Source organism: Gallus gallus, chromosome 3 (genome assembly GCF_016699485.2).
Source record: "Gallus gallus isolate bGalGal1 chromosome 3, bGalGal1.mat.broiler.GRCg7b, whole genome shotgun sequence".
In the NCBI taxonomy this organism is placed as follows: domain Eukaryota; kingdom Metazoa; phylum Chordata; class Aves; order Galliformes; family Phasianidae; genus Gallus; species Gallus gallus.
The window spans coordinates 16505033-16519876 of NC_052534.1; the positions used below are offsets into that span (position 1 = coordinate 16505033).

General features: G+C 43.8%; 1 protein-coding gene across 7 annotated transcripts in view; it reads left to right on the forward strand.

Moving 5' to 3' along the window:
* CHGB (chromogranin B) overlaps positions 1-14844 on the forward strand; it is a 96106-nt gene that overhangs the window by 13785 nt on the left and 67477 nt on the right. For 2 of the 7 annotated variants that reach the window (XM_040698245.2, XM_046939546.1), the window contains exon 1: positions 14708-14786. The exons of 4 other annotated variants lie outside the window; for them this stretch is intronic. The gene's annotated coding sequence lies outside the window, so the exon portion shown is untranslated. Of the gene's footprint in view, positions 1-14707; positions 14808-14844 lie in introns of those variants that run through there. One more of the 7 variants, XM_040698244.2, reaches the window with a different exon arrangement.

The window sequence follows — 14844 nt, forward strand, 5'->3', positions numbered from 1 at the left end:
CTGATACAGCTCCCAGGGTGGCCTACAGAGTTCCCGAAGTGAAAGAAACAGTCCCTACAACAAAGATCTTATTCCAGAATTCATTTCATTTGTTTGTTTGTTGAGGTAATTACAGGACCTGGTCTTGCAGTCAGTTGTACAAGATGAGGAAGGGCATAGATGAAGGCTAAGGCTGAAGAGGCCAAAGTTTATAAAAGAGGTGAACCAAATAAATTAATAAAAATCCCAAACCCTTAGTTTGCTTTTGCTGTCTGTCTACACTTCTTCAGAATTCAGCCCCAGGCAGTAAAGACCTAAAACTGTCATCTTTTATTTTCTTAGGTATTTCGAAGCTGTGGATAGGGTTCGAGCGCTCAGTCTAAGCCCACTGACAATCTCAGGAACAGCTCTGTTGTGTTCCCATCACACGTAAGAAAAGTAGCTTCATTGATAGATTTTGCTCTCCTGATGGGTGATTTTGTAAAGTATGATATCTCTGTCCCTGAGAAACAGCTGCCAGCTGTTTTCCTCTCATCCTTGCAGAGCAAGGGAGGAGTGACAGCCCGGTTGGCAACATCAGGAGAAGAACTGGAGCACAGACCCTGGTCAGTGCTGTTCAAGCCACCGGATATAAATCCTGCCATATCCACATATTCAGGGAAGCTGTGACTTTTTCTTGACCAAGAATATCAGCTATAGTTTTCTGAAGCCATCTGTAGTTATTTTACACCTCACAGGCAAAAGAGCCTCAAGCTGGCAGTGATGCCACCAGGAGCACTGCTTTTCTCTCAAAGACATCACAGAGCATGAACATCATCTTTCCCATGAGGAAAAGGGATGCTCTGAGGAGTGAAGTTTGTTCCACTGCACATAACAGCCATCTAGAGCCAGGCATCTGCTTTATCTTCCCTTCCTTGCTAAGGGAGGAAAAAGCACTTTTAGAGGAGAATTATCCTTCAGGATGCAATATGCAGCAGAAGTGCTTGTTTCCTTCCACTGACTGAAAATCTGCTCAGCTTACGTAGACCCAAAAGCCTGTGCTGTTGGCATAGTCTCCTCCATCACTCCGTGAACCCAAATCCAAACTCATTGCACTGCTGTGTGAGTTTGAGAACACTTGTGAAAACAGAGAAAGGCCCTCTCTTACCCAAAACTCCCAAGCCAAGCTTGAAATGGATCACCTATGGGCTTTCAAGGTGCTCAGGGAGGAAGTTTTCAACAGGAGGGCTGAAAGAAACTAGCCTCTGTTTTAAGGAGATTATTTTCACTAAAGATTTGGAGCAAAAGTGCAGCCAAGGATGAAACCAAGGCCTGCGTTCCTATGACCTGTTTACCTTCAGGAACCCTAAGCAGGACAGAAAGGATCTTTGCTTCCAGCTGCAGCAAAGCAGGTGAGCCTGAAGACATAATAATCCATAAATAATTTCTTCCCAGAATGAATGATTGCAAGCAATTATTTTTTATTTTTTATTTTTGTTGCAAAGTAGTAGCCTAATATTGGTACTGATTTTAATTAACTAGCCAATGGGAAGCAGGATGTGCTGATGAGAGAATTCATGCAAAAGTTAATTAATGCTCTGACCTAGTTTAAAAGTGTTGTTTAAGTGAAAACTGGAGGGAAGTTGGCATGAACCAGTTATGGATCTTTTAGCACTGGTAATCTGTATTACCGGTCAGTTAATGAGGCTGTCCTTAAGTGCAAAGTCCTCCCATGTGATCCGCCAGTGCTTAAATTAGCATCCTAGAAGAAGTGAATCAACACACAAGAAATAAGGAAGTAATTTCTAAGGCAAACATAATTCCTTCTTCACAAGCACACTAGAGTTAGAATAGGAGTAAGCCCTTCTTGCTCAAGCTGAGCACCAGGTTCATGTCTGTGCTGATCTCAGGGCAGGTGCTGGCTGGCATGGGTCCTGCTGCCTGCCCAGGCAGCAGATCTGCACTGCGTCAGACTGCAGTAGCAGAGCTCTGATCCTCAGCTCAGTGCTACTTGTACTGTGCTCATGTAGGACAGCATCTTATATGTTGTGGAAAAGGAGCTGAGTTTACAGAAGCATCCTGATGATAACTCATTATCTCTGTAACTCTCTCTGGGTTTCTTCTTTTTGTTCTTCCCAGGCCTGTTTACATACCTCAGATTAATAACTTTCATGCTGATTTACTTTTTCATTACTAAAAATAAGACAGTTCAGGAATTTATTTAATCTTTTTCTATTTGGAAAATGGAAGCTTATTTGTCCTACTGATCATTCGTAAATTCTTCATATGAGAGATTTCTCCCTATCTCCAAAAACCACGACCTTCTGTGACTCTCACCTTGGGTGTACAGCTATTTATAGCTGCCGAGTAACTTTTGCAAACCAGTGCCAATGAATGCAGAACATTAAAGGCGTATAGATAAATACACTGTAGGAGAAAGGAAGTTTTAGCTCATTCCAATTTCACAGGCAGGGATCTGAGGCACGGCGACATTAAATTACTTCATCAAGGTCATGCTAGTATAGAGCCAAACCATCCCATCCTTTGCCCATTTGTCAGCACCACATTGTCTTTCTTGCAGTTGGAAGGGAACCGACAGATATAATTGCAAAATTAGTGTACCAGGTGAACTACAGCCTTAGAAGAATCTTTTCCTTTTCACAAACAACTTAATCAAGGTGGCTGGAAGTCAGATCCTGAACTCAAGGTTTGTGAACATTGACTCACTGACCAAGCAGCTCTGTTTTAATGACTGAAGCAAAATATTATCAGGCAGCTAAGAACCACATCCTTGTTTAGGTCATTCTGTAACTAAGCAGTGTCTTATACACTATGCTAGTGGAGCCTCGCAGCCTTTTCTAAGGCTATACAGCAGTCCCAGGCTGGAAATAAACCTTAATATCTTTCTGAAGCCTATTAAACTCTTTGTGTTGGGGATACACTTAATGTCTTTTTTCTCCTTTTTTGCTTACATGCTTAATGCTTTTTTAATAAGGCATGTTGTCTTATTGGCATTCAAACCAAAAGAAGACTGAAAAGCATTAATAAACTGTGGCCCTGCCTGTAGTACATGACTTGGGAATGGGTGGCATTTCTAAAATTCAGTTCTAGTTGTTCTGATAGCTGGCAGCTGCCCTCAGAGGAGGTGATGTATCTGCCGAGGCACGGTCTTATTGGGCACACACACAACCTCACAGAAAGACACACCTCACCTGTCAGGTAGACGAGAATGCTACTGAGATGTCTTCTCCATAGGGTTGCTGATGCTCTTCTTTGCATACCTCATATTTCCTGTTGCCTGCATAGCTTGCACATTACTCCTGCTCTCTCAAGAAGGGCATCCCATGAGCTCTGTATCTAAAGCCAGCACCGAATGATGGTATACACAGCCACTGGGGGAGCAATATTCTCCTTGCCTCTTCCACAAGTGCTTCCCAAACACCGGGTTTTTATTCCATCATGCTGGTTGGTGCTGAGCTCTATAATAGTCTCCTCTGACATTCCTTCCACCAGATTTCTATGAGTATGGATGAGCTGAGCTGAGCTGGACCTGGGCAGAGATGTTCTTTATTACATCTTTATTACACACTTTCTCTTTTTTGTTTACTAGGTGATGTTCAATGCAAATAAAAAGTACCTCCCACCTGCCCCATCTGTGAAGGATGTGGGAGAACTGAGTAGCCAGCTTTTAAGAGATTCCTGGGAGAGGATATTGCACTTGGCACCCTAACCCAAGGCACATAGTCATTTGGCTCTGTCTGTACACACCCACTTGCATGGGTACTAAGTGGCTTGTTTGCAAATACAGTGACTACAACTGAAAGGTGCCAGGTGTCCACAAGAATCCAGGAGGATGTTGTTGGTGACCTTCTTAGTGAAGAATGTTCCATCCTTGGTGCCAGCAACAAAGCCCTAGCATGACCAGGAGACAAAAGAACCACGTAATAGTAGATTTCATCCTCTTGGAAGGCACTTGAAAAGATGACAGAACCAAGCTCTTCTCGGGGACAAATTCTTCTCAGTGGTGGAGGATAGTGTAACAAGAAGTAAAAGACACACACTGTAGTTCAGTTTGGATGCTGGGGAAAAAGCTTCCTCCTGGGGAGGATGTGCAGCCCTGGGGCAGGTCACCGGGGAGTCAGACTCTGGAGGCATTTAAAGAATTTGCTAGACAGAGATGTAGCTGACATGATTTGGCACTGGCAATCACCCTGCTCTGAGCAGGAGTTTGGAGATCCCTTCCAGAGGTTCTTTCTAACCAAATACTCATCTGATGACAACACCTTAGAAGATGAATAAAATTCTGATCTTGTTTGTTGGCATGTTCTGCAGGAAGATGTAGGATAGAGCTCTGGATTTCCAAATATCAAGTCTGACAAGCCTGTGTGATGGGAGGAAGGGGGTGGAGGAAGAAAGAACCCTGACAGTAGGAGGTACCAGTTACTCCTGGAGGACTTGCTTGCTGTTTCAGCAGCCAGCAACCTCTCTGGCTTATCTCTGGGGACAGGTCAGCTGCAAGAACAGGTCTATGCTCTGAAAACACCCCTCATAGTCTGGGATACACTAATGCTAAGAGCAGACAAATGAGATATTTGACCCCTGTCATGAACAGAGGAGATGCAGAGGAGGAAAAAAGCTGAAGAATGTAATGGCTGGTGAACCTGACTTTCTGTATCAATAAAGATTAATGCACAAGTCCAAATGTTGATTAAAACCAATCATATGACTTTTACCCTCCTTGTCCATATCTTATCCAAGCCTGTCCAATATCTATCCATGTGTACTGGCTTAAAGTCTACTCTAGCATGTAATGCATTAATCTCTGTTACTAGTTAGTGCTAATGACTGCAATTGTTCAGAGGTTGTATTACTTATAGGGATGGTACTGCATTTCTGGAGGTACACAACATGTTATCCAGGGCCTATTCTTGGTGTAATTTTGTCTAAAAGTTCTATTGAAATGCATTTTTTGAAAACAGCTGTAATACAATATCATTACAGATGGTTAGTCTATTTGGCATTCAGTATCAACCATTTTGGCCAAGCACAAAGGGCACATCTGGCTGTGCTCTGTTCCCTGCCAAAGGGTTTGCCTTCCCAGTGACAGTCCAATGACCCATCTCCAAAAGGCTTGGCTCTCGTGGTTGAATGCAGGGCTGACATGCAGTCATGAACACAGTGATCCCAAGTAATGCTGGTCTTGGACCTATTGCTGGAGCTGCTGGAGAAAAGCATGAGGATACAGCCCTCTGTCAGCACCTTGTGTTAACCCTACCCTTGTTTAAAACTAGGGTGGCTGGTTCACTGGATCAGTCTATTGGGTCTCTTCTTCCTTTTGACTCTTTGTGACTCAAGTTTTCTTTCTGTGCTGAGTAAAGATGGCTCGGAGATCAGCACCAACCCTGGTATCGCAGTACCTGCGAGTGGATGAGAAGTACACAGACCTCCATGTACTTCACAGGAACTCTCAGTGATGGAGGATCCTACCCCTTAAATATTAGACCTCCTACTTTTAAAAAACCCCAAAAGTCAGGTTTTTGCTGCCCCTCCAGTTTTGATTAAAATGACTTAGGTACACAAAGAGACATGACTGTTTGCTACCTGTAGAGTAGCTGTTTTCTTTCTGCTTCCATTAGGGTTAAGCTTTGCTTTGAGTGATGTGCTCCCACTAACATAGGTGGAGGTCTCTTACACAGAAGGCCTTTTAAGGGGCATTAGAAATTGTAAATAGGGCTTTCTTTCATTTCTGAAGCCTTCTTTATACTGAAGCCCATGAATCATGCCAACTGATGCCAGCTTGAGCGCTGATAGCCAATGGCATTAGTGTTCCACTTAAAGCTCTGCATAGACGTCCCATAGATTTTTAAGTTTTATCCCATTATCACCAGTTTTCACAACACTTTAGATGGATTTGATATTTACGTGGATACAGAGGATAGGTAGGGCTTCTGTTCCGAGTGTCTCTTCTGATCCAGTCAGTCTTAGATTTTGAACCTAATCTGGCAGTTTTAACCGTGGTTCATAGACTTTTGGATGCTCTACTTAGGCAGGATTTCTACTGGGAATATTTTTCCCATTGTCTCCCAGTACTAATAGGATTTTTTTCAGCAGAGATATTCCATATTCCATAGATGTTTTGCATTTTTCTGCTGCTCTGTGTCTGTTTTAGTTGCCTTTCAGTCCTCAGTAGTTCCTCGAGTTTGTGATGAGAGTCTCATTTAACATCCTTTGCTATGGAAACTTGTAGTTCTGCCAGGGAACTGCTAAACAAATGCCAGTGCAGAGTTTAAGAGTGGGAGGGAAGCATCACGAGCCATGATGTTTATGAGAAAAGTGGAAGGTGGAATTCCTTTCACATAAAACCAAAAACCTGTATCAACACTTTCATTCTATAAAATTTCCCCTCTGAATCTTTCTCAGGTTTATCTCCTTTTGCACTTTTGTTCCCATAAGTATCTAAACAATTGCCCTAATTTATCCAAGAAACTAGGAGGTTTTCTAAGGGAATAATGAGGATATTGTGAGGACACAACACTTGCTTTGCAAATGCTATCCTCTTCATGAAAAATTGGTGAATGGGGCCTGTAAGGTAGCAGGGTAAGTGGAGGAAGGAAGGATGTATGCACTGCCAGTGCAACTTGCAAGAATCATGTAACTGTCTTAATTTCTGGAAATGAAACACGCTGTGCTCTAAAATGACAAGCTTAATTTCCCAGCGATGGGAAATGGTTTTTATTTTGTAGCTCCAGGTTGTCCTGATGTTGCATTGCTATTAAATGATGTGAGTCATGGCAATTACAGCTCTGTGGAGATCCAGGTCTGGTGCCTAGCCTCCATGTTTGTGTGTGGCACACACCTGCTGAGCAGTGCTGGGGAGCTGCAGGGTCTGATGTGAGGCAACACAGCAATGATGGGAGGAGGGGCTGTCCAAGGAAGCAGCTGTTTCTTAGTCTCGGTGACAAATCCCACGAAGATGTTAAGCACAACATTGCATCAATTACTGATGTAACAGGAAACTTGGAAAATACCTGCCTAATCCTTGTAAGTTACAGCTATATGTGTCCTGTGTAACAGTTCTGCTGCTTAACCTACTGTAGTGTCATGCTGGCTTGCTTTGTGAAAAATATTGTGACACTAGAAAAGAAAGTCACAGACTTTCATGTGGGCAAATTAGGAACTGGCTGAGCTCTCCCACCTTCAAGTGACTTGTGCTGATGTGTGCGTATTAGAACTCCACCTTGAAAAGTAAATGAGCACTTGTCACTGTAGGATAAATGGAAGAAGAAAGGTACATTGGCTCTAGCAGTAAGAAACCACAGCGTGAGTAAAAATGGTTACTGCAGGGAAACCATGTAAGCACTTGCTTTCTGCATTCAAAATATGAAGAATCTAAACTTTGTTTAAAAACAAATTTCAGCAATGATTTGGAGGCCTAAGTGAAGGTAGGTCAGTCTGTTAAGTTACTGATTAGTTCCTTGTTGGTCTTCAAAAATGCACTGCAGGTATCTTGACTTGCTTGCCAATGCTGGTGCTACCATTTTAGAATCAACTCTTGGCTTAAAGCTTTCAGAGCTGTGGCAACAACTATGATGGGCAGTGCCTCCCCTTTTTATGCTGAGCCCTGGGTAACCTAGGCCAGAAGAACAAGACTTGCTGGGGCTTCTGCACAATAACCATGGCTTTATTTTTTCTTTTTGGTAGTTTTTTAGTGGGATTTGTTATTAATGCTGTAATCATGCATCAGGAGTCCTTTATATACTGTTTTTCACAATAAAAACAGATTAGCAGATTAGCAAAAAGCTGCTGAGCACACCTTTCTCACTTTGGACATATATACCTTATATATATGAATCCTATATGTAGAAGTTCATCTACTCTCATAGCCACTTGAAAAACTGCAGACATTCCTTTTAAATGTTTGCCTTCCAAAACTTCAGCATTTCTTTTCAGTTCAGTCATCCTTAGGGTTGGGAGCATGTCGCTTTGATGCCCTGGGTGGGGTCTTAAAGCCTTGCAGCGCAAAGCCACAGTGACTGGCAGTGTGGTTTAGACTCTTTGGTATTCCCAGGCAGGAGTTTGGTCTGGAAGAGGCAAATGGCTGCTGCTCCCTGAGAAGGGAGGTTTGTGTAAAACTGAGCACTTGGGATCTTCAGAGATTTTCTCTGTGAGGATAAATCTCTGTTGAGATCCTGATGGAGTTTTGTGAGCAGGGTTTTCCCTGCTCCTCATTCCCCTGCTTTTTCAGGGGGAGACTCCAGTTGAAAGTACAAGAGGAATATCAATCTGAATGTCAGCATAACATAGCCCAGAGGCACAAGCCAAATTCTACCTATTGCAGGCCTGGTTTAAAAAGTGCTGAGAGGCCAAGATTCTGCACTGCATCACACCATTGCCCCCAAAAGAGGGCTCTACCTGGGTGTTGGTTCTGTTCCCAGAGAGTGAGCAGGTGACTGAGTCACTGCACCTTTGATTTTTATTAATTCTTTTTTTTTTTTTTTTTTTTTAAATTTGAGGTGTTTGTTACCATGTCTGCCCACGTCTAACCCTGCCTGTGATCCAGCTAAGCAGAATATGAACTGGAGCGATATGACAACAGATACTGCACAGTGTTCACTACTGAGAAATAGGAGCATCAAAAACTTCAGAGTAGGCATACAGGGGGCATCAAGCAATCTCTTAAAAAGAGCTAATCTAAAAATAACAGATTAGGGAGGGAGCTCTCCCTCAAAGCAGTTAAGGAGCTTATGTCTGGAAACTAAGGACAAAGAACAGGAGTCTGTCTGCTCTTTACCTTCACTTTTAGGTCATAAATAAGGCCAGAGGGCAGGGCCTCTTCTCTGCTCATCCACCAAGCCTAAGACGGTCTTAGTCTGATGCTCACCCAGGAATTTGGTGCTTTGCTGGATGTGAGGAATTCAAAGCCTTCTCCAGCTGACTCAGGAGCAGGGTGTGTGAAACTGCACTCCAGTAGGACAGAGAAGAGTCTTGCAGGGCTCTCTTGCCTCAGGCCAAGTCCAATGCTTTCTACTTTCTTCTCCTGAGCTTTCTCAGCACTGGGCGTGGAAAAGTAGGTGAAACTCTCTGTGCCTCAAGGGATATGCAGGGCAGGGCATGGCACGGACTAGATGGGAGTGCAAGTGGAGAGCTGGGTCTGCACTGAGCAGCAGTGGAACTGCTCTTCCTGCTGATGTGCCTCCAAACACTTGCATGGTGACCTCTCAGTAGTAACTGGAGGTCAAGAATAATTGCTACTATTTGGACATACTAGCACAAAGTCAGCAACAGGGATCCAATCTCTTTTTCTATAAAGAACAACCATTTTTTTGGCTCAAATCTTTTGGTACTAGTGGTTCCTTCAGGAGCTGTGAGAGTTGAAGCAGCTGGTGAGCATGATTGCTTAGTGTTCCTTCCTAGATGGTCATGTAGATTTATTGCATGATAACATGGCTCAGAGCTGGTGACACAAGATCAGGGTATCTCAGGTGAACACTCACAAGCAAGTACAAAGGTGCTGCAGACAGAGGGGAAGATCAGTTTATGCATTAATGTATTGCTGCCAGGTTTATCTTGGCTTTCCTCTCTGTCCCCAGGCTGGGGGAGAATTTCCATTGTGCTTCCATGCTGTTCTGCTTGCAGCTTTCAAGAGGAAGGCACAAAACCACTTACTGCTGAATAGCCTAAGGCAAAAAGGTAGCAATAACTGCTGGGCCCCTCAGACAAGTCAGAACTTTGGGAGCATTTCACAGCTTAGGCTCTGAATAATAAGGAAGGAGCCCTGCCTTGACTGGGTGGAGTACTGGAGAAGAGCTAATAGTGCTTGGAACTTTTTTATGGCACTTTCTATTAGCAGCACATCTCCAGCTCTTCAGTGCCCCTTTCATGCAGGGGAACTGATGTGTACCTGGCTTTAGTCCTTTAGCTGGGACTAAGCACTTGAAGCTGGACTTCAAGCACTAGAAGTGAGCATGTCTTGAATGGACCTCAGAGAAGACCTTGGCAGCCACAACCTCATAAAAATCACAGGAAAATGACAATGTAACTATTCCAAAAGAGCCATCACCCAAATACTTGAGATGACGGATAATAAGACTGTTGTCTCAAATCAAAATGCATTGAACCAGATTAGTCTGGAGCCTCCATAATAAAGAGCATGATAAAGATGCTCTCCAAGAATTAATGGGTATAATTAATAAAAAAGCCCTTGTCAATCTTATGTCTTATGAATGAGAGCCTCAGTTAATTAAAGTAAAACAATATGCAGACAGCTGCAAAACCTAGTTAGAAATTCCCCAGAGCAATACACTGGAGAGAACTGCCAGGGCAGACAATGCTGTGCATAAGCACAGGGCAATTTCTTCCAGCACGCCCCTGCTCACTGGCCTCTGGTTTCTCTGTTCACCATCACCCCGCTTCCAGGAAAGCAGCCTTTTAGATGAAATATGTGACTTTTTTCTTTACTTTTAGCCTAGCTTCCAAGGGAAAGAAAGCCAATGTGCTTGTGCTGATCTCAAGTTACTTTTGAACTCTGATCTAACCTGATAAACAGGTAATGGTCTTGGAGCTAATGTGCTTACTGTAACAAAACTCCGTAACTAAACAGAGGAGAGACCTTACCGATGTACACATCCAGTGAAGGTGGCTCAGCTCTTGAGCACACGAACACCCAGAGCGAAGTGCTGTGAATACTGCTGTTGACACTTCTGGTTGGACCTCCTTAACACATCAAGCACTGGAGAATCCAGGCGAGAAGCCAACCTTTATTTCCTGTGCTCCTCGGACTATTTAATTCAAATCAGGCTGAAAACTTCTTTTGGAAATTCCCTGGAGATCTGAAGGCATGAGAACATGACAAATCTTTGGAGGATATTTATGTGTGAATAGACAAATGTAGGTCCATTTATAACTGTTTCTGTCCAGAGTCTAGGGAGTTCTCTGGAAATTCTGGATCTGGAAATTCAGACACATACTTATGCCAGCATAATAGCAGTCCTGTTGCTGACTGCTGTGCATGGTAAGGTTTACAGAATCTAAGAAGAGACTGGAGTTCACTAGGTTCATAGAGTTAAAATGAGAGTGAAATGGGATAAACATCAGATCACTAATGCTTAAAGGGTTATTTTGCCCCACATGGAGAATGAGAGGTGAGCCTAGGTAAGATCTGTCACTCCGAATGTATCTGCTCTTTCCATGTTCCTCTATCACAGCTGCAAAGCGCAGGATTGCCATCAGACAGCAGCTGCACCATAGGCACCAAATAGCAATTAGAATGTACAAAAGCACTGGGAACAGGAACGCAAGGGAAGAGCGTGGGTGCTGAGACTGATATAGAAATACATTTCTGGAGGGGGAATCTGAAAGAAGCAAATAAATGCTAGTTAACACAGACACAAGTTGTGTTTGGGTACAAGATGGGAACGTAGCTACAGTGTGCTTTGTGTATAACCTGCCTTCACATGATGCTTTTGCTTTATGGTTAGCAAGATGCAGAAAGGCTCCTTTCTTGGGAGGGAAAGAGACCCCACAGAACCCAACATCTGCATCTACTGTACAAAAAGTTTAAGCAGAACAAGAATAGTGTTAGCATCATAAAAAGCTTTCCTTCAAAGTTGCTTCAAGATGCAGCAGATGCAAAGCGGGTAGCACAAAAGAGAAAAGAGGCCATATCAGTCAGAGGGGCCAGGAGTCATGCTTCTTGCACTCAATCCAGCAAAAGTGGAGGACAGGATTTGGCAGGGGGTTGTAAGAAATAGGTTTGGCTCCCTAGTTTCTGAACCTGATATTGATGTCTATTCTTTACTTGAATCTGTTGGTGGAGGATGCAACTGAACGTGCTTGTATCAGAGGCTCCCTCGGAGAGAGGCTTCTGGTGGCAGGATGAAGACATCCTCAACAAGGATGCACCTAAGGAAACTTTGACAGAGAAGGCAGAATACAATAAGGATGGTCACAGAAACCAAGGGAGAGCAAAGGTTCAAGAATAGCAGAGCAGCTGACGGGCAGGTGTGTGGCTTTTATTGGCACCTTGTCTTAGCAATGGAGGGCTTTGGTAAGGGTCATTTGGATTAAATGCCAAAGGAAGCACTTGTTCAGAGGCCACAACTGGTACTGGCAAAAAGGAACTTGAAGTAAATGGCTCTCAGAAGGTCTGCAATTGCCATAATTCAGTGTGGTGAGGGGGCTCAAAAGACAAAAGGGCTGAGAGGAGCAGTGAAAAGGATGTTTCTGTGCAGAGTGAGGTGAATGAGGAGGGGTTATGAACTATCAAGGCAAGCAGAAGTGCTGGGAAAGAAGAGCAGAGATCTTCCAGGTACTGTAACAGGAGAACAGAAAGGATGTGAGGCAGCCACACACTGCAAACTCTAGTTCTTAGATTTTGTATAGTTTCCTCCTGTTCATAGAGTAGAAGAGCATTTCAGGAATGAATCAGAAGTAAAAGAGGATTCATGTACGTAAAAGCTCTTCAGGCTCTGAGCTGCCCTGATGAGGCTAACACTGACACCTCGAGAGGTTTCCTTTTCACTCTTGATTGTACTGAAATATCCTGAACATTCAGTTTTTCAAACTTTGCCACTGAAAACTACTTTTTTTGAAGAGATAGCAGGTTTCTCCCAAAATCATAAAATTCCAAAAGACAGAGTTAAGACATGGGGAAAACCTGAGCTGTCTACCACCATGATTTCAAGCCTGGTTTTGAAGTGGCACCTTAAAAAGTCAGCTACTACTTGCAGTTCCATAGCAACACACTCCCAGGAGGGAAGAAAAAAAAAAAAAGAAGTCAACTTACTGGTATGTGGTACAGCAGAAATATCATTTGGTCTCTGAAACTTCCTCTACCTTAGGGTGTTGATTGCAGCAAGTAAAAGGCTTAAACTTCTCATTACTGAAACAGGAAGCAAAAAGCATTATTTACCTTACAGCCAAAGAAGGCCAGAACAGGCTGAGTTTTTCAGATGCTTGGCTAACACATTTTTTGCACTACAGACGATTGTTTGCTGTTAGTAACCCTAACCTGTCCCAAAGAGAAGTACTGGATTATAGTTTATGGGGTTGGAATAATGTGTTAGACTGTGCTAGTTCAGTCTGAACTCTGTAGAGCATGTTACACCAAACCCCATTAGCCCCTCAGTTATCACTGTTTGGAGTCAGTGATAACAAGGAAGAATATTTCAGTTTAAGTGGAAATGATCGCCTAGAGGAAGGCTTTCTGGTTTAAATGATTGCTTTGATGTGGCAAAACATGAAACACACAATGTTTTTATGTGGTCCTGGATACTGTTAATATTATCTGATGAGCTAACAGAGCTGGGTTAATCAATCAGTTTTAGGCTATGGCGTGCAAGCAAAGGACACAGCTAAATGTGAAGAGATGATGACTGTGAAAAAAATTACTAAAGAATGACAGGTGTCTCACTCTTTCTGAGTGGTGAAGAACTCTTTTCTGACCTTCCTTTGCTCTTTCCTGGCATGACTGCAAGAGATCTGTACAGGACAAAAGCCTATAAAGTGCTGTCTGGAGGGCCTGGGAGGACTTCTCAATGGAAACCCAGCACAATCTGATCCTCCATCAATTTTAATAGTATTTTCTAGAGCTGGGAAGCATAGTGCATGCATAAAATATTTTCATGCTTTCAGTTGTGAGAGTAACAGAACAAACTTTGTAGGATTCAATGGGGGAAATGAGGGGAAAAAATCAGCCTTGTTCAAACCCCCTCCACATCCCTCCTGCCCTGGGCACTTCCTGCTGAACTGAAGCTGTTCAGCTAATGTTTTCATGCACTAAATTCATGTCTAGCTGTTGTGAAAGGAGGAAGTCTTGTCAACAGAGTTGTTCCTCTGTGGAGTGACAGTGGGAAAGGAATGAAAAACATGAAGTTCCTAGGCCTGCTGTTTATGAGAAGGCCTTTTTTTTTTTTTTTTTTCATCTCAATTACTCTTTAAGGTGGTAAATTAGTAGATACAGATTAGCTTCAGCAACATGAAATTGTACAACTTAAACCTGGTCTCTAAACTGTCAACATTCTGAAAACTCCCATTGCGACAGAGCTGCAATAGTCAGAAAGCATTTCCTTTTTCCCATGCGTGCCTCTCAGTTGATCTTTGCAAAATACCAAGCATGAGGCTTCATTCTTCTTTTCTTGGCCCATGGGCTCGCTCTGACCGACTTCAGACGTGGCTGCTAGCATAGTTTTGTTGTGTGCTTACATGAACGCACCATAGAGTGGAACATAGTGCACACTGGGAGACTTCCCCGCATATTGCAGGCAGGTGGAACCTCTGTGCTGGTAACACACATGAGAAGTGAAGGTGAAGGCTGGAGATGACCACGACAGAGGTAGCTGGGGAGTGTGCCGCTCCAGCAGAAGGGCACGGAATCCCTGCCTTCTTGTGAAGGAAACAAATGGAAGTCCAAAGATCTCTGCCTAATGCCACAAATAGGAGCTGGTTAGCTGGAGAAGGCTGCTTACAAGCATTACAGCATCCCTGCCACATCTGCTTGCTGCAGCTGCATGCTGCTTCAGGAGCCAGCAGTACCTTTCAAGTTTCTCACTGCCAGAGCTTTTCTGGTGGCGGGGACTTCACTCCCACATCATCGTGTCCTCCTCAGCCTTACAACAAACCTCACCCCAACCCACTTAAATCACGCGGTTCGTCACCCCCAGCCCAACTCATCACTTCTTCCCCCCCACCCTGTATTCTTCTCCCCGCCCCCCCACACGGAGGAGCCGCCCCCCGGCAGCGCGCGTGCCCCGAGCCAAGATGGCGCCGCAGGCTTCTTCTACTTCCCGCGCTCCGGTGGCGGGCCCGTTCGTCTCTCTGCTGCCTGCGGGGTGCGGGGCCTGAGGGGAGGGGTAAGGGAGCGGGCCGGGATGCTTTGGCCTTCACCTT